The sequence below is a fragment of the Triticum dicoccoides genome, chromosome 3A (genome assembly GCF_002162155.2).
Source record: "Triticum dicoccoides isolate Atlit2015 ecotype Zavitan chromosome 3A, WEW_v2.0, whole genome shotgun sequence".
Taxonomy (NCBI): Eukaryota; Viridiplantae; Streptophyta; class Magnoliopsida; order Poales; family Poaceae; genus Triticum; species Triticum dicoccoides.
In genome coordinates, this window is record NC_041384.1 from 324,385,242 (window position 1) to 324,405,246 (window position 20,005).

A 20,005-nucleotide genomic window follows, 5' to 3' on the forward strand; every position below is an offset into this window, starting at 1 on the left:
TTTGGACCATATTGGGCTTTATTTTCCACTTTTATATTATTTTTGGGACTAACCTATTAACCGGAGGCCCAGCCCAGAATTGTTGTTTTTTTGCCTATTTCAGTGTTTCGAAGAAACGGAATATCAAACGGAGTCCAAACGGAATAAAATCTTCGAGAACGTGATTTTCTCACTGAACGTGATCCAGGAGACTTGGACCCTGCTCCAAGGAACAAAAGAGGCGGTCACGAGGGTGGGGGGCGCGCCCCCCTGCCTCGGGGGCCCCTTGTTGCTCCTCCGGCGTACTTCTTCCTGCTATATATACACATGTACCCCCAAACGATCAAAACAGGAGCCAAAAACCTAATTCCACCGCCACAACTTTCTGTATCCACGAGATCCCATCTTGGGGCCTGTTCCGGAGCTCCGCCGGAAGAGGGCCGTCATCACGGAGGGCTTCTACATCACCATAGCCCCTCCGATGAAGTGTGAGTAGTTTACCTCAGACCTTCGGGTCCATAGTTAGTAGCTAGATGGCTTCTTCTCTCTCTTTGAATCTCAATACAAAGTTCTCCCCCTCTCTCATGGAGATCTATTCGATGTAATCTTCTTTTTGCGGTGTGTTTGTTGAGACCAATGAATTGTGGGTTTATGATCAAGTCCATCTATGAATACTATTTGAATCTTCTCTGAATTCTTTTACGCATGATTGGTTATCTTTGCAAGTCTCTTCGAATTATCCGTTTGGTTTGGCCAACTAGATTGGTAGTTCTTGCCATGGGAGAAGTGCTTAGCTTTGGGTTCGATCTTGCGGTGTCCTTACCCAGTGACAGAAGGGGTAGCAAGGCACGTATTGCATCGTTGCCATCAAGGATAACAAGATGGGGTTTATTTCATATTGCATGAATTTATCTCTCTACATCATGTCATCTTGCTTAAGGCATTACTCTGTTTTTAACTTAATACTCTAGATGCATGATGGATAGCGGTCGATGAGTGGAGTAATAGTAGTAGATGCAGAATCGTTTCGGTCTACTTGTCACAGACGTGATGCCTATATACATATTCATGCCTAGATATTCTCATAATTATGCTCAGTTCTATCAATTGCTCAACAGTAATTTGTTCACCCACCGTAGAATACGTATGCTCTTGAGAGAAGCCACTAGTGAAACTTATGGCCCCCGGGTCTATTCTCATCATATCAATCTCCATCACTTTTATATTGTTTTGCTATTTACTTTGCCTTTACTTTTTAGTTTGCATCTTTATACCAAAAATACCAAAAATATTCTATCTATCAGATCTCACTCTCGTAAGTGACCGTGAAGGGCTTGACAACCCCTAATCGCGTTGGTTGCGAGTAGCTATCGTTTTGTGCAGGTACGAGGGACTTGAGCGTGGCCTCCTACTAGATTGATACCTTGGTTCTCAAAAACTGAGGGAAATACTTACACTACTCTGCTGCATCATCCCTTCCTCTTCGGGGAAAACCAACGCAAGCTCAAGACATAGCAAGAAGGATTTCTGGTGCCGTTGCCGGGGAGTCTGCGGAAAAGTCAACATACCAAGTACCCATCACAATCCTTATCTCTCGCATTACATTATTTGCCATTTGCCTCTCATTTTCCTCTCCCCCCAACTCACCCTTGCCGTTTTATTCGCCCTCTCTCTCTCTATCCTCCCTCTCTGTTTTCCTCTTTGTTTGCTTGTGTGTTAGTTTATTTGCTTGTTGTCATGACTAGTCTTATATCTTCTCCGTTGTCTCCCGAGAGTGAAGTTCTAAATTTTAAACAAAGGGAGGGAGAAAATCTAAAAGATGCTTGGTATAGAATTTGCAATGCTCAAAATAGATCTACCAGGAAGCAATCTACCTTAGTTCTTCTTCGCAATTTTTATGTAGGTGTTAATCCTTGGTATAGATATATCCTCGATACCATTACCGGAGGGAACTTCTTGGGTAGCCATACTTTTGATTCTTATAATGCTATGTTAGATTTATTTGGCTCACCACCTCTTTTGGTTAATGGAACCATGTTAACTTTGGAGCATGTTATGCAAAGACTTGGAATTATTGAAAATAAAGTTGCTACTATTGAATTAATTGAAAATCTAGATAAAAAGATCCACAATCAAATTACTCAATATGGATCTAAGGTAGGAATGACTTTGAAAAATCTTAAAGAAAAGGAACCCGTAGTTAATGAGAAGATAAACCTAGATTCTACTAGAATTGATAAACTTGAGGGTATCATTACAAACTTGGGAACCGCTTTTTCCTCCGTAAAGAATACTCCTAGTCTTACTACTAAAATTGCCAAGCTTATGTATGTTCCTAAAAATAAGGGTGAATCATCTAGTAAGGAAACTGCGGATCTTAAATCTATAAGTATTCATCCCAATCTCTTTTCTATCATTAAGGAACCATTTATTACAAATGAATTTTTCGATCCTGTGCCTAAAAGTTTTATAATTAATAAAAATAAAGAAATTCCTAAAGATGGTAGATGCCTAATTGAAGAATTGCCTACCAAAGATGGCAATACCTAGATCTATTCTTGCTCGTTATGCCTAGCTAGGGGCGTTAAACGATAGCGCTTGTTGGGAGGCAACCCAATTTTATTTTTATTCCTTGCTTTTTGCTCCTGTTTAGTAATAAATAAATTATCTAGCCTTTGTTTTGGTTGTGTTTTTTGTGTTTAATTAGTGTTTGTGCCAAGTAGAACCGTTGGGAAGACTTGGGGAAAGTCTTGTTGAACTTGCTGTAAAAAACAGAAACTTTAGCGCTCACGAGAACTGCTGCCATTTTTATTTGGAGAGTGATATTTAGTTAATTCTTTTTGAAGATGATTAATAGATAAATTTCTCACGTCCAGAAATTTAGTTTAGAATTTTTGGGTTCCAGATCTTGCGCTAGCTACAGATTACTACAGACTGTTCTGTTTTTGACAGATTCTGTTTTTCGTGTGTTGTTTGCTTATTTTGATGAATCTATGGCTAGTAAAATAGTTTATAATCCATAGAGAAGTTGTAATACAGTAGGTTTAACACCAATATAAATAAATAATGAGTTCATTACAGTACCTTTAAGTGGTCTTTTGTTTTCTTTCGCTAACGGAGCTCATGAGTTTTCTATTTTGAGTTTTGTGTTGTGAAGTTTTCAAGTTTTGGGTAAGAATTTGATGGATTATGGAACAAGGAGTGGCAAGAACCTCAGATTGGGGATCCCATGGCACCCCCAAGATAATCCAAGGACACCAAAAAGTCAAAGCTTGGGGATGCCCCGGAAGGCATCCGCTCTTTTCGTCCACTTCCATCGGTAACTTTACTTGGAGCTATATTTTTATTCACCAACATGATATGTGTTTTGCTTGGAGCGTCTTGTATTATTTGTGTCTTTGTTTTCTAGTATGACACAATCATCCTTGCTGTACACACCTTTTGAGAGATCCATACATGAATTAAAATTTGATAGAATACTCTATGTGCTTCACTTATATCTTTTGAGCTAAATAGTTTTGCTCTATGTGCTTCACTTGTATCTTTTGAGCGTTATCATTTTGCTCTATGTGCTTCACTTAGATATTTTAGAGCACGGTGGTGGATTTGTTTTAAAGAAACTATTGATATCTCATGCTTCACTTAAATTATTGTGAGAGTCTCTTAATAGCATGGTAATTTTCTTAATAATAATATGCTTGGTATTCTAGATTTGTGAAACTTTCTTTTGAGTGTGTTGAATACAAAGAAAAGATTGAAGCATGTTAATTGTTTTGAGATATGGAGGTGATAATATTAAAGTCATGCTAGTTGAGTAGTTGTGAATTTAAAGAATACTTGTGTTGAAGTTTGTGATTCCCGTAGCATGCACGTATGGTGAACCGTTATGTGATGAAGTTGGAGCATTATTTATTTATTGACTGTCTTCCTTATGAGTGGCGGTCGGGGACGAGCGATGGTCTTTTCCTACCAATCTGTCCCCCTAGGAGCATGCGCGTAGTACTTTGCTTTGATAACTTCTAGATTTTTGCAATAATTATATGAGTTCTTTATGACTAATGTTGAGTCCATGGATCATACGCACTCTCACCCTTCCACCTTTGCTAGCCTCTCTAATACCATGCACCTTTCGCTGGTATCATACACCTACCATATACCTTCCTCAAAACAGCCACCATACCTACCATTATGGCATTTCCATAGCCATTCTGAGATATATTGCCATGCAACTTTTCACCGTTCCGTTTATCATGACACATCCATGATTGTCATATTGCCTAGCATGATCATGTAATTGACATAGTATTTGTGGTAAAGCCACCGTTCATAATTTTCATACTTGTCACTCTTGACTCATTGCATATCCCGGTACACCGCCGGAGGCATTCATATAGAGTCATATCTTGTTCTAAGTATCGAGTTGTAATTGTTGAGTTGTAAGAAAAATAAAAGTGTGATGATCATCATTATTAGAGCATTTTCCCAGTGAGGAAATAATGATGGAGACTATGATTCCCCCACAAGTCGGGATGAGACTCCGGACGAAAAATAAAAAAATAAAAGAGGCCAAAGAAGCCCAAATAAAAAAAGAAAAAAAGAAAGGCCATAAAAAAGAGAAAAGGCCCAAATAAAAAATAAATAAATAAAAATGAGAGAAAAAGAGAGAAGGGACAATGTTACTATCCTTTTACCACACTTGTGCTTCAAAGTAGCACCATGATCTTCATAGTAGAGAGTCTCTCATGTTATCACTTTCATATACTAGTGGGAATATTTCATTATAGAACTTGGCTTGTATATTCCAATGATGGGCTTCCTCAAATTGCCCTAGGTCTTCATGAGAAAGCAAGTTGGATGCACACCCACTTAGTTTCTTTTTGAGCTTTCATATACTTATAGCTCTAGTGCATCCGTTGCATGGCAATCCCTACTCACTCACATTGATATCTATTGATGGGCATCTCCATAGCCCGTTGATATGCCTAGTTGATGTGATACTATCTTCTCCCTTTTTGTCTTCTCCACAACCACCATTCTATTCCACCCATAGTGTTATGTCCATGGCTCACGCTCATGTATTGCGTGAAGATTGAAAAAGTTTTGAAAAAGTTAGAGTATGAAACAATTGCTTCGCTTGTCATCGGGGTTGTGCATGATTTAAATACTTTGTGTGGGGAAGATGGAGCATAGCCAGACTATATGATTTTGTAGGGATAACTTTCTTTGGCCATGTTATTTTGAGAAGACATAATTACTTTGTTAGTATGCTTGAAGTATTATTATTTCTTATGTCAATATAATCCTTTGTCTTGAATCTTTATAATCTGAATATTCATACCACAATTAAGAAGATTTGCATTGAAATTATGCTAAGTAGCACTCCGCATCAAAAATTCTCTTTTTATCATTTACCTACTCGAGGACGAGCAGGAATTAAGCTTGGGGATGCCTGACACGTCTCCAACGTATCTATAATTTTTTATTACTCCATGCTATATTATCTACTGTTTTGGACTATATTGGGCTTTATTTTCCACTTTTATATTATTTTTGGGACTAACCTATTAACCGGAGGCCCAGCCCAGAATTGTTGTTTTTTGCCTATTTCAGTGTTTCGAAGAAACGGAATATCAAACGGAGTCCAAACGGAATAAAATCTTCGGGAACGTGATTTTCTCACCGAACGTGATCCAGGAGACTTGGACCCTGCTCCAAGGAACAAAAGAGGCGGTCACAAGGGTAGGGGGCGTGCCCCCCTAGGGCGCGCCCCCTTCCTCGTGGGCCCCTTGTTGCTCCTCCGGCGTACTTTTTCCTCCTATATATACACACGTACCCCCAAACGATCAGAACAGGAGCCAAAACCTAATTCCACCACCGCAACTTTCTGTATCCACGAGATCCGATCTTGGGGCCTGTTCTAGAGCTCCGCCAGAAGAGGTCAGTCATCACGGAGGGCTTCTACATCACCATAGCCCCTCTGATGAAGTGTGAGTAGTTTACCTCAGACCTTCGGGTCCATAGTTAGTAGCTAGATGGCTTCTTCTCTCTCTTTGAATCTCAATACAAAGTTCTCCCCCTCTCTCGTGGAGATCTATTCGATGTAATCTTCTTTTTGCGGTGTGTTTGTTGAGAGCGATGAATTGTGGGTTTATGATCAAGTCTATCTACGAATAATATTTGAATCTTCTCTGAATTCTTTTATGCATGACTGGTTATCTTTGCAAGTCTCTTTGAATTATCCGTTTGGTTTGGCCAACTAGATTGGTAGTTCTTGCCATGGGAGAAGTGCTTAGCTTTGGGTTGGATCTTGCGGTGTCCTTACCCAGTGACAGAAGGGGCAGCAAGGCACGTATTGCATCGTTGCCATCGAGGATAACAAGATGGGGTTTATTTAATATTTCATGCATTTTTTTCTCTACATCATGTCATCTTGCTTAAGGCATTACTCTATTTTTAACTTAATACTCTAGATGCATGCTGGATAGCGGTCGATGAGTGGAGTAATAGTTGTAGATGCAGAATCGTTTCGGTCTACTTGTCACGGGCGTGATGCCTATATACATGATCATTCCTAGATATTCTCATAATTATGCTCAATTCTATCAATTGCTCAACAGTAATTTGTTCACCCACCGTAGAATACTTATGCTCTTGAGAGAAGCCACTAGTGAAACCTATGGCCCCCGGGTCTATTCTCATCATATCAATTTCCATCACTTTTATATTGTTTTGCTATTTACTTTGCCTTTACTTTTTACTTTGCATCTTTATACCAAAAATACCAAAAATATTCTATCTATCAGATCTCACTCTCGTAAGTGACCGTGAAGGGCACCTTGGTTGCGAGTAGCTATCGTTTTGTGCAGGTACGAGGGACTTGAGCATGGCCTCCTACTGGATTGATACCTTGGTTCTCAAAAACTGAGGGAAATACTTACGCTACTCTTCTGCATCATCCCTTCCTCTTCGGGGAAAACCAAGCTCAAGACGTAGCAGTCCCTTCGGGGAAATGTCATGCGGTGACATCCGGAGTCCTGCCTAGCTTGCTATAGCCCGGTTCTCCGGAGTCCTATTAGCCCAGTGCTACAGCCCTGATTCGCACGCTGTTGACTGACATGCTCGATGCTGATTCATGTATGCCTGTCCCCGTAAGTTAGTGCCACTTTGGGTTCATGACTAGTCATATCGGCCCGGGTTCTCTATCATATGGATGCTAGCGACACTATCATATACGTGAGCCAAAAGGCGCAAACGGTCTCGGGCCATGGTAAGGCGACACCCGTGGGAATACCGTGCGTGAGGCCGCAAAGTGATATGAAGTGTTACCGGCTAGATCAATGAGACTTGGAATCAGGGTCCTGACAGCTTTGGTATCAGAGCCTGGCTGCCTGTAGGATTACCAAGCCAAACTGGTCGAAGTCGAGTCTAGAAATGCTTTAGTTATATAAGGGAATTGATTGTGGAAGGGAACGTAAGGCTCTTTTTACTCCTTTACCTTATGCCCTTCTGATCTGAGTCATCCTCTTCTCTTCTACGGGGATTAAGAACTAGGCTTCTCATCTTTCTATCAGGATCACGTGTTACTAATCCGTTGACTCGTAGGATTGTTGGTCTCAAGCCCCAGTTCAGTTTCTACTACTTCTGTGTGTTGACAGTTGATCTCAGAACCTTGATATTGTTCTCCTGAGTGGTCATGCCACTATTTTGCAGGATGTCTCAAATATTTTTGAGCATTTACAGCCGTTATGCTGTCCGAGTCATCCCAGGTTTCTAGATAGTCTGATGCATTTGTAAATTTCTTCTTTCCATTCCCGATGTTCCTTTGGGCCAGCTCAACCACACTAATCGATGAGTTGAGGTACTCTATTTCCTCGACATATATGTTGGAGCTATTATTATGACCCTAGGTGTCTTAGGGAGTCACCAGTAATCTAGCAATGCTTTGTATTCCCAGTGTGATGATTCTGGCCATCATTCTCGAAAGCATGCCATGATGCCATTTAGTTAGTAGGCATTCTATTTCTGGGTTTTTGAACCCAAGACTCACTCTACTTAATTCGTGTAGATAGTGTTGCTCGTGCCTTTAGGATATTAGTGACCTTGTGATAGTCTTCGCGGTCCGTGGTATCTCATTCTTCCAATACCATGAACCATCATGGCAGAAGTTCTTTTGAACCAAATGATCACAACTAGGGTGCTCTTGAGGAGTACTCCATTCATATTATGACTCTGCCAGTCCTTCCTTTTCTGCATGGGTTATCCAGAAGAAATATGTTGAACTTGTTCGACATACTAATCTATGCATCCACAGCTCAGAAAGTTATATGTTCCCTTGAGTAGTCCCTCTTTAGTTGTATTCTGACCCTCGTCTATCAATTGATAGTCAAGAGTATGTGTGCATTTGTGCTATCGATGCCTATTATTCTTGTGGTCCATCAAGCCATTCTAATCCAAAATGACTAGGAGAAACAAATCAAGTACCTCATCCATTTCTTGGACTGGTCAAAGTAGTTGTATTTCGCAGATCAAAATGCCAATCCAGCTTTTGTTCTATTCTACCTTGGAGAGTTACCATCTTTATGTCAGGAATGTCATGAGAATTGCACCACCTCTTATGAACTCTTGACGCAATGATACTTCTCTCCATCATTATTCATTCCTCGGTCCTGTGTTGTTGTAACTGGAATGCCGATAAGTGAACCATGATGTGTGAAATCAATACTCCTAGCAACTGTGTTGCATGGTAGTTATGGACATTAATATCATTCTTAGCGTGTTGGTTATCGAATCACTATTCTAGGATTGATCGTGCTACCTTGTCCTTATTTCTGGTGCACTCTTCGATCTTGGAGTTAGGATTGTATTCCTTGCTTATTTGATCATATCGTCTTGCCCTAAAAAAGCAAGATTGTTCTCGAGCTTAGTGACATATCGGTGGTTCATGATTTTCTGAATATCTTCTCGGAAGTGTCACCTGGTTGTCCCCTAACCGCCATGTTGGGTTCGTGATCAAATTGGTTTTCTTATAAATCACCCCTTCTCCAAGAATCTATGTTGGGTATCCCTGAGCTAGTTGGTTGAGCTAGACAACAACTTAGAGAGTTGGAAGGTAGAAGCTTTGCTTAACTTAGTTCATCTCTAAGGGATATCTTCTGTGTGTACGTGTTGAAGAAACATCATATCTCCATCGATTGGTCCTCATGATCAGTTGTTGGATCTATTGCCTTGTCAAAACTTTGACTTGAGTATGGGCTACTGTCAAGTCAAATCAGAACCAACGATGTTCGTAATGTTGTCTTACTCGTGGTTGATCCCTCGAGCATACACCATTATATCTTTTGGGTCTGACCAATGCTATCACTTGTTCACATAATTATGGAATTCTATCTCCATGGAAACCTGGATGAATTGTTGTTGAGCCCATCAGCAACACTGCTACCTTCTCCATGATTCGTGTTGAACATCCAGCTAGTATTGGAAACTTTATAAGCATTATCTTCATGTTCCGTTCATGAAGCATATGTTCGGATGAAAGAAGTGACTTCCTCTAATTCATGTGCATTTGATGCAAGTTGCCGCCGTGAATTCGAGAAAGTCGATGTTGCTTTCTCTGGAATCATCCCAAATCAGTCATGCTGTTCATGCTCAGTTACACGACGTCTAATGATACCATCTACTCCTTCTTTATAAAGATGTGGGTCATCCCAGAAGTAATGTCTTAAATCATAGAAGAATTTTTTCTTTTGTTGGTATGTAAAGCTAGGTTCTAAATATTTAGCAACAATGTAATTAGCATAGTCAGCATACCAAGGAGTGTTATGAGAAACATTTATTGCAGCTAACTGCTCATCAGGAAAACTATCATCAATAGGTAGTGGGTCATCAAGCACATTTTCAAGCCTAGACAAGTTATCAGCTACGGGGTTCTCTACTCCTTTTCTATGAGTGATATGTAAATAAAATTCGTGTATCAAGAGAACCTATCGAATAAGTCTAGGTTTAGCATCTTTCTTTTCGATAAGATATTTAATAGTAGCATGATCGGTGTGAACAATTACTTTTGAATCAATAATGTAAGATCTAAATTTATCACAAGCAAACACCACTGCTAAGAATTCTTTTTCAGTAGTAGCATAATTTCTTTGAGCACTATCTAGAGTTTTACTAGCATAAGAATAACAAGTTTCTTATCAACTCTTTGTCCTAGAACAGCACCAACAGCATAATCACTAGCATCACACATAATTTCAAAAGGTAAGTTCCAATCATGTGGTTGAACAATAGTGCAGAAATTAAGGCTTTCTTGAGTGTTTCGAAGGCTTCTAAACAATCATCATCGAAAACAAAAGGAACATCCTTTTGCAAAAGATTTGCATGAGGCCTAGAAATTTTAGAAAAGTCTTTGATAAATCTCCTATAGAAACCAGCATGACCTAAGAAACTACAAATACCTTTGATATCTTTAGGACATGGCATTTTCTCAACTGCATCAACCTTAGCTTTGTCCACTTCAATACCTCTTTTAGAAATTTTATGACCCAAGACAATACCTTCAGTAACCATAAAGTGGCACTTCTTCCAAATGGATACAAGATTTTTTTTGTTCACATCTGTGCAAAACTCGATCAAGATTGCTTAAACAGTCATCAAAAGACTTCCCATAACAGAGAAGTCATCCATGAAAACCCTAACAATCTTTTCACAAAAGTCAGAGAATATGGCAGTCATACATCTTTGAAAGGTAGCAGGTGCATTGCATAAACCAAAACGCATACATCTATAAGCATAAGTTCCAAAGGGACAAGTGAAAGTTGTCTTTTCTTGATCAGGTTGAGAAACAGGTATTTGTGTGTGCTTAGATAATCTTTCTAGAATTTGATCAATAAAAGGCAGAGGGTAATGATCTCTTCCAGTTTCTTTGTTTAATTTTCTAAAATCAATTACCATTCTATAGCCTATAACAATTCTTTGTGGAATAAGTTCATTCTTATCATTAGGAACAATAGTAATACCTCCCTTCTTAGGGACACAATGAACAGGACTTACCCATCCACTATCAGCTATAGGATAGATTATACCTGCTTCTAGAAATTTTAATATTTCCGTTCTTACCACTTCCTTCATCTTAAGATTTAACCGGCGTTGGTGATCAACAACAGGTTTAGCATCAGGTTCCATATTAATATTGTGCTGGCATAGAGTGGGACTAATGCCCTTTAAATCATCAAGAGTATATCCAATAGCAGCTCGGTGCTTCCTTAGAACTTTCAATAATCTTTCTTCTTCATGTTCCGAAAGGTTAGCACTAATAATAATAGGATATATCTTCTTTTCATCAAGATAAGCATATTTCAAAGTATTCGGAAATTGTTTTAATTCAAACACAGGATCACCTTTAGGTGGAGGAGGACCTCCTAGAGTTTCAATAGGAAAATTGTGTTTAAGCAGAGGACGTTGTTCAAAGAAAATCTTATCTATTTCATTTCTTTCATGCATATGTAAATCATTTTCATGGTCTAGCAGATATTGTTCTAGAGGATCGGTAGGAGGCACGGCAATAGAAGCAAGACCATATATTTCACCCTTACTAGGCAATTCTTTTTCATGAAGCTTTCTACTAAACTTGGAAAAATTAAACTCATGAGACTCATCACCAAAGCTAACACCGATAGTTTGTTTCTCACAATCTATTTTAGCATTAACGGTGTTCAAGAAAGGTCTACCAAAGATAATGGGACAAAAATCATCTTGCGGGGAACCAAGAACAATAAAATCAGTAGGGTATTTAATTTTTCCACACAATACTTCAACATCTCTAACAACCCCAAGTGGTGTGATGGTTTCTCTATTAGCAAGTTTAATAGTGGCATCTATTTCTTGTATTTTAGCGAGTGTTATGTCACTCATAATTTCCTGATATAAGGTAAAGGGAATAGCACTCACGCTAGCACCTATGCCACATAAACCATGGTAACAGTGATCTCCTATTTTAACTTAGACAACAGGCATGCCAACAACGGGTCTATGTTTTTCCTCCTTACTAGGTTTGGCAATTCTAGTAGCTTCATTACAGAAGTAAATAACATGCCCATCTATATTTTCTTCCAGGAGATCCTTAACCATAGCAACACTAGGTTCTACTTTGATTTGTTCATCAGGTTTAGGTGTTCTAATATAACTTTTGTTAACCACAGTTGAAACTTTAGCATGTTCCTTTATCCTAACAGGGAAAGGTGGTTTCTCAATATAAGCAGTAGGAACAACTGGATCAACATTACAAAGTATAGTTTCCTATTTAGCTAGTTCTGGTTCTTTAATTTCTTCTTTAATAGGTGGGTGATATTTAAACCACTTCTCCTTAGGGAGATCAACATGAGTAGCAAATGATTCACAAAAGGAGGCTGCTATCTCAGAGTCAAGTCCATATTTAGTGCTAAACTTTTGAAAAGCATCGGCATTCAGAAAATATTTAACACAATCATACTTAAGCTAAATACATGACTCTTTAACTTCATAGAGTTCCCAATCTTCAGAGTTGTGTTTAATTCTTTCCAAAAGATCTCACCGGAATTCAATAGTCTTCTTCATAAAAGAAGCAGTACAAGAAGTATCGAGCATGGATTGATCATCACGAGAAAGTCGAGCATAAAAATTCAGAATAATAATTTCTCTTGAGAGCTCATGATTGGGGCATGAATATAACATTGACTTAAGCCTCCCCCTAGCTAGAGCAGTACTTTCTCCTTCATGAGACCAAAAATTATATATGTAATTCCGATCATGAGATGCATAGGATAAAATTTTTGGTCAAATTCCAGTTTCAATCAATTCCAATTCCAAGATCCAATATCATCGCATCGCTTATACCATGCCAATGATTTTCCCTTCAAAGATAAAGGGAAAACCTTCTTCTTAACTTCATCTCCGGGTAAACCTGCAAGCTTAAACAATCCAAAAATTTGTTCCACATATATCAAGTGCATATCAGGATATTCGGTTCCATCTCCTGCATAAGGATTAGCTAGCAGTCGTTCTATCATACTCGAAGGAATTTCACATTCAATATTTTCAGTAGGTGTAGTAGGTTGAGGGGTACCTAATTGTGGTTCCGGTCGAGGTGAAGATACCCCAAACAAACCCATCAAAGGATTGTTTTCCATAGTAACAAGTGACAGTAAATTTCACCACAATATATAAATGTTTCCTTACCAATTTCCACTTACCAAAGGCGCTTCACTCCCCGGCAACGGTGCCAGAAAATAGCCTTGATGATAGACAAGTATAGGGGATCAATTGTAGCTCTTTTTGGTAAGTAAGAGTGTCGAACCCAATGAGGAGCAGAAGGAAATGACAAGTGGTTTTTAGCAAGGTAACGTCTGCAAGTGCTGAAATTGTAAGTAACACAGTAGTTTGATAGCAAGAAATTTTGTAATGAGCAAGTAATGATAATAATAATAATAATAATAAAAGTGCAGCAAGGTAGAACAATCCTTTTTAGGTAAAGGACAGGCCAAAATGGTATCTTATAATAAGCAAAGCGTTCTTGAGGGTACATGGGAATTTCATCTAGTCACTTCCATCATGTTGATTAAATCCGTGTTCGCTACTTTGATAATTTGATATGTGGGTGGACAAGTTCTTAGGTGTTGTTATTACTTGAAAAAAACTCCTAATTGTGATTAACCCCGTAGCAACCATCCGCAACTACGAGAAAAGTATTAAGGATAAATCCTAACCATATAATTAAACTTTTGGATCCAATCGGTCCCTTACGGAATAGCGCATAAACTAGGGTTTAAGCTTCTGTCACTCTCGCAGCCCGTCATCTAATAACTAATCCACAATGCATTCCCTTAGGCCCAAATATGGTGAAGTTTTATGTAGTCAACGTTCACATGACACCACTAAGGGAATCACAACATACATACTATCAAAATATCAAACACATATCAAGTTCACATGATTTCTCCCGCGACCTCAAGAACAAAAGTAACTACTCACAAGTGATAAACATGCTCAAGATCAGAGGGGTATTAATTATCATAATGGATCTGAACATATAATCTTCCACCAAATAAACCATATAGTAATCAACTAAAAGATGTAATCAACACTAGTCACCCACAAGCACCAATCTGTAGTTCCGGTACAAAGATTGAATACAAGATATGAACTAGGGTTTGAGAGGAGATGGTGTTGTTGAAGATGTTGATGGAGATTGCCCTCCCCAAGATGGGAGAGTTGTTGGTGATGATGATGATGATGATTTCCCCCTCCGGTATGGAAGTTCCCCCGGCGGAATCGCTCCGCCGGAGGGCAAAAGTGCTCCTGCCAAAATTCTGCCTCGAGACTGTGGCGCTCCATCCCAAAAGTCCTCTCCTGATTTTTTTAGGTCAAAATGACTTATATACAAGAAGATGGGCACCGGAGGTGGGTCGAGGGGAGCACAGCCCACCAGGGTGCGCCTGGGCTCCCTGGCACGCCCAGGTGGGTTGTGCCCACCTGGTGGGTGATACATCTCCAACGTATCTATAATTTTTGATTCTTCCATGATGTTATATTATCAATCTTGGATGTTTTATAATCATTTTCTGTCATTTTTTGGTACTAACCAATTGACATAGTGCCAAGTGCCAGTTGTTGTTTTTCCATTTTTTACATAGTAGGAAATCAATATCAAACGGCGTCCAAATGCCACGAAACTTTACGGAGAATTTTTATGGGCCAGAAGGAACACAACGGGCCCTGGCTGCGCCTAGGGGTGCCTCGAGGGGAGCACAACCCACCAAGGTGCGCCAGGAGGCCCAGGCGCGCCCTGGTGGGTTGTGCCTACCTCGGGTGCCTCCTGGGCTGCCTCTTTGCTCTATAAATACCCCAATATTCTCAAAACCCTAGGGGAGTCGACGAAATATTAATCCAGCCACTACAGAGTCCATAACCACTAGATCCAATCTAGACACCATCTCGGATGGGGTTCACCACCTCCATTGGTGCCTCTCCGATGATGCGTGAGTAGTGCTTTGTAGACCTTCGGGTCCGTAGTTAGTAGCAAGATGGCTTCCTCTCTCTCTCTCTCTCTTGATTCTCAATGCAATGGTCTCTTGGAGATCCATATGATGTAACTCTTTTGCGGTGTGTTGTTGGGATCGATGAACTTTGAGTTTATGATCAGATCTATCTTTTTATACAAATGAAAGTATTTGAGTTTCTTTGATCTCTTTTATGCATGATTGCTTATAGCCTCATATTTCTTCTCCGATATTTGGGTTTCGTTTGGCCAACTTGATCTATTTATCTTGCAATGGGAAGAGGTGTTTTGTAGTGGGTTCGAACTTACGGTGCTTGATCCCAGTGACAGAAGGGGAACCGACACGCATGTATCATTGCTACTAAGGATAAAATGATGGGGTCTATCTCTACATAGATAGATCTTGTCTACATCATGTCATCGTTCTTATTGCGTTACTTCGTTTCTCCATGAACTTAATACATTAGATGCATGCTGGATAGCGGTCGATGTGTGGACTAATAGTAGTAGATGCAGGCAGGAGTAGGTCTACTAATCTTGGAAGTGATGCCTATGTAATGATCATTGCCTAGATATCTCCATGAGTATTTGAAGTTCTATCAATTTCCCAAAAGTAATTTGTTCACCAACCATTTGCTATTTTTCTTGAGAGAAGCCACTAGTGAAACCTATGGCCCGCGGGTCTCTTTCTCATATTATTTGCCTTTGCGGTCAATTTTCCTTTGCCTTTATTTTTAGATCTATTAATCCAAAAACCCAAATAATATTTTACTGCAACTTATTCTCATTTATTTATTTGGCGTTCGATCTATCAATCTACTACAAATTTATCTCACGTCCGTTTGCCTATTGTAACACCCACAATGTGGCTATATCTCCCACGTGTCGAGGCACGACTTAGAGGCATAGCCGCTTGGTAGGTCTATCGCAAGAGGGGTAATCTTTACACATCCCGTGTACTGAATAAGATAAAGAGTCGGCTTACAATTGCCACTTCACACAATACATAAATAATGCATAAATCATCCAAGGTACAATCAAAGATCCGACTACGGAACCAAAATAAAGAAAGACAACCCCAAATGCTAGATCCCCGATCGTCCCAACTGGGCTCCTCTACTGATCATCTGGAAAAGAAACATAGTATCGTCCCGAATCCTTGTCGAACTCCCACTTGAGTTCGGTAGCGTCCCCTGCACTGGCATCATCGGCACCTGCATCTGTTTGGAAGTATCTGTGAGTCACGGGGACTCAGCAATCTCACACCCGCGAGATCAAGACTATTTAAGCTTAAGGGTAGGAAAGGGTAGTGAGGTGTAGCTGCAGCAAGCACTAGCATACATGGTGGCTAACTTACGCAAAAAAGAGCGAAAAGAGAAGCAACGCACGGTCGAGAATCTAATAGTGGTCAAGAAGTGATCCTAGAGCTACTTACGCTCAAGCATAACACGAGACCGTGTTCTCTTCCCGGACTCTGCTAAAAAGAGACCATCACGGCTACACACGCGGTTGATTCATTTTTAATTAAGTTAAGTGTCAAGTTCTATACAACCGGATATTAACAAATTCCCATCTGCCACATAACCGCGGGCATGGTTTTTGAAAGTTCAAACCCTGCAAGGGTGTCCCAACTTAGCCCATCACAAGCTCTCACGATCGACAAAGGATATTCCTTCTCCCAGGAAGACCCGATCAAACTCAGAATCCCGGTTACAAGACATTTCGACAATGGTAAAACAAGACCAGCAAAGCCACCCGATGTGCCGACAAATCCCGACAGGAGTCGCATGTATCTCGTTCTCAGGGAAACACTGGATGATACTAGCTACGAGTAAAACCAACCCTCAAGTTTCCCTGAGTTGGCCCCACAGGCAGCTCGGTTCGGACCAACACTCAGAGGAGCCCTGGCCCGGGGGGGTTAAAATAAAGATGTCCCTTGAGTCTGCAAAACCCAAGAGAAGGTATATGGTGGTAGGTAGGAAAATGATAAAATCAAGGTTGGGCCTTGTTGGAGGAGTTTTATGCAAAGCAAACTGTCAAGGGGTTCCCATAACACCCAACCGCGTAAGGAACGCAAAATCAAGGAACATAACACTGGTATGACGGAAACTAGGGCGGCAAGAGTGGAACAAAACACTAGGCATAAGGCCGAGCCTTCCACCCTTTACCAAGTATATAGATGCATTAAAGTGAATAAGATATAATAATGATATCCCAACAATATCCATGTTCCAACATGGAACAAACTTCATCTTCACCTGCAACTAGCAACGCTATAAGAGGGGCTGAGCAAAAGCGGTAACATAGCCAAACAACGGTTTGCTAGGAAAGGTGGGTTAGAGGTTTGACATGGCAATATGGGAGGCATGATATAGCAAGTGGTAGGTAGCGCGGCATATCAATAGAGCGAACAACTAGCAAAGCAAAGATAGAAGTGATTTTGAGGGTATGGTCATCTTACCTGCAAAGTTCTCAGAGTTGTTGAAAGCTTGATCCTCGTTAGCGTACTCAATAGGTTCCTCGATCACGTACTCGTCTACTGGCTGTACCCAAAGCAAGAACACAAGCAAAGGACCAACAATCAATCACGGTGCAATGCACAAGCAACATGATGCAAAACATGGCATGATATGCAAGACATGATATGCAATGCATATGCGTGCTTCGGAAGGGAAAGAATGACCAAGGCATCAACTTGGCAAACCAAGTGTGCCGCTGGAAAGATGAGATGATTTCGGTCGAAATCGATATAAAGATCGCCGGAAACGGATGCACAGTTTGCAAATGGCAAGCAAAACAAGTATGGAAAAATTCTGCGATTAACAGCATGATGCCATCTAGAATGCAATAAGAAACTAATCTACTGCACTCCAACATAGCAACAAAGCATATGGCAGTGATTTACAAGTGATGCTTGAAAAAACATGAACACTGAGTTACGGCTAAATCACACAAGAGCAGTGTCACGCCCTCGATGCGGCTATATCTCCCACGTGTCGAAGCATGACTTAGAGGCATAACCGCATTGAAAGCAATGTCGCAAGCGAGGTAATCTTCACACAATCCATGTAATACCTAAGGGAAAGAGATACATAGTTGGCTTACAATCGCCACTTCACACAATACATGAATAAAGCATTACATCATCCAAATACAATCAAGGTCCGACTACGGAACCAAAATAAAAGAAGAACCCCAAATGTGACAAAGGTCCCCGATCGACCCCAACTGGGCTCCACTACTGATCAACTAGAATGACATGTCAGAAAGGACAAGATCTTCATCGAGCTCCTCCTTGAGCTTGGTTGCGTCATCTGCACGGTTCAACGGCACCTGCAAGCTGGTTTTGGAAGTATCTGTGAGCCACGGGGACTCAGCAATCTCGCACCCTCGCGATCAAGACTATTTAAGCTTATGGGTAAGGTAAAGGTATGAGGTGGAGCTGCAGCAAGCGACTAGCATATATGGTGGCTAACATACGCAAATGAGAGCGAGTAGAGAAGGGAAAGCACGATCGAGAAACTATGATCAAGAAGTGATCCTAGAACAACCTACGTCAAGCATAACTCCAACACCGTGTTCACTTCCCGGACTCCGCCGGAAAGAGACCATCACGGTTACACACGCGGTTGATGCATTTTAATTAAGGTCAACTTTAGGTTTTCTACAACCGGACATTAACAAATTCCCATCTGCCCATAACCGCGGGCACGGCTTTCGAAAGTTCAAATCCCTGTAGGGGAGTCCCAACTTAGCCCATGAAAAGCTCTCACGGTCAACGAAGGAATAGACCTCCTCCCGAGACGTTCCGATCAGACTCGGTATCCCGGTTCTACAAGACACTTCGACAAGTTAAAATAAATCCAGCAACACCGCCCGAATGTGCCGACAAATCCCGATAGGAGCTGCACATATCTCTTTCTCAGGGCACACTCAGATGAGACTAGCTACGAGTAAAACCAACCCTCAAGTTTCCCTGAGGTGGCCCCGCAGGCAGCTTAGTTCGGACCAACACTCAAAGGAGCACTGGCCCAGGGGGTTAGAATAAAGATGACCCTTGAGTCTGCAGAACCCAAGGGAAGGTGGTAGGTTGTTAGTGCAAATGGTAAAACCAAGGTTGGGCATTGCTGGAGGAGTTTTATTCAAGGCGAACTGTCAAGGGGTTCCCATTATTACCCAACTGCGTAAGGAACGCAAAATCCGGGAACATAACACCGATATGACGGAAACTAGGGCGGCAAGAGTGGAACAAAACACCAGGCATAAGTGTAACACCCCGGATGTAACTTTCCCAATTTGTTCTCCAACTCTTGCCGTTTCTGGCGTTAAGTTATTTTATTTCCTTGGGTTCGGGTTTTTGTCTCCGTGTGTTGTTGTCGTTGTCGTGCATCTCATATCATGTCATCATGTGCATTGCATTTTCATACGTGTTCGTCTCATGCATTCGAGCATTTTCCCCGTTGTCCATTTTGCATTCTGGCGCTTCGTTCTCCTCCGGTGGTCATTTCTATCTTTCTTTCGTGTGTGGGGATTAAACATTTCCGGATTGGACCGAGACTTGCCAAGCGGTCTTGGGTTACTACCGTAGACCGTCTGTCAAGTCTCGTATCATTTGGACTTCGTTTGATACTCCAATGGTTAACCGAGGGACCGAAAAGGCCTCGTGTGTGTTGCAGCCCAACACCCCTCCAATTTGGCCCAAAACCCACCAAACTCTGCTCCATGTCCTAGAGCGTTCGATCACGATCGCGTGGCCGAAAACCGCACCTCATTTGGACTCTCCTAGCTCCCTCTATGCCTATATATACACCCCCATTCCAAATTCGCGGATCCTCTCCCCCCTAACCCTAAAAACAATCCCAGATCCGCCGCTCCGGACGTGTCCGGGCGGAGCCGGACAACGTCCGCCGCCACCGCCGCCCAACCGCGTCGCGCCACCTATCCCGCGGGGGACCGCTTCGCCGCCGACCGTGCCAGGCCCGCGAGGCCCACGCGCGG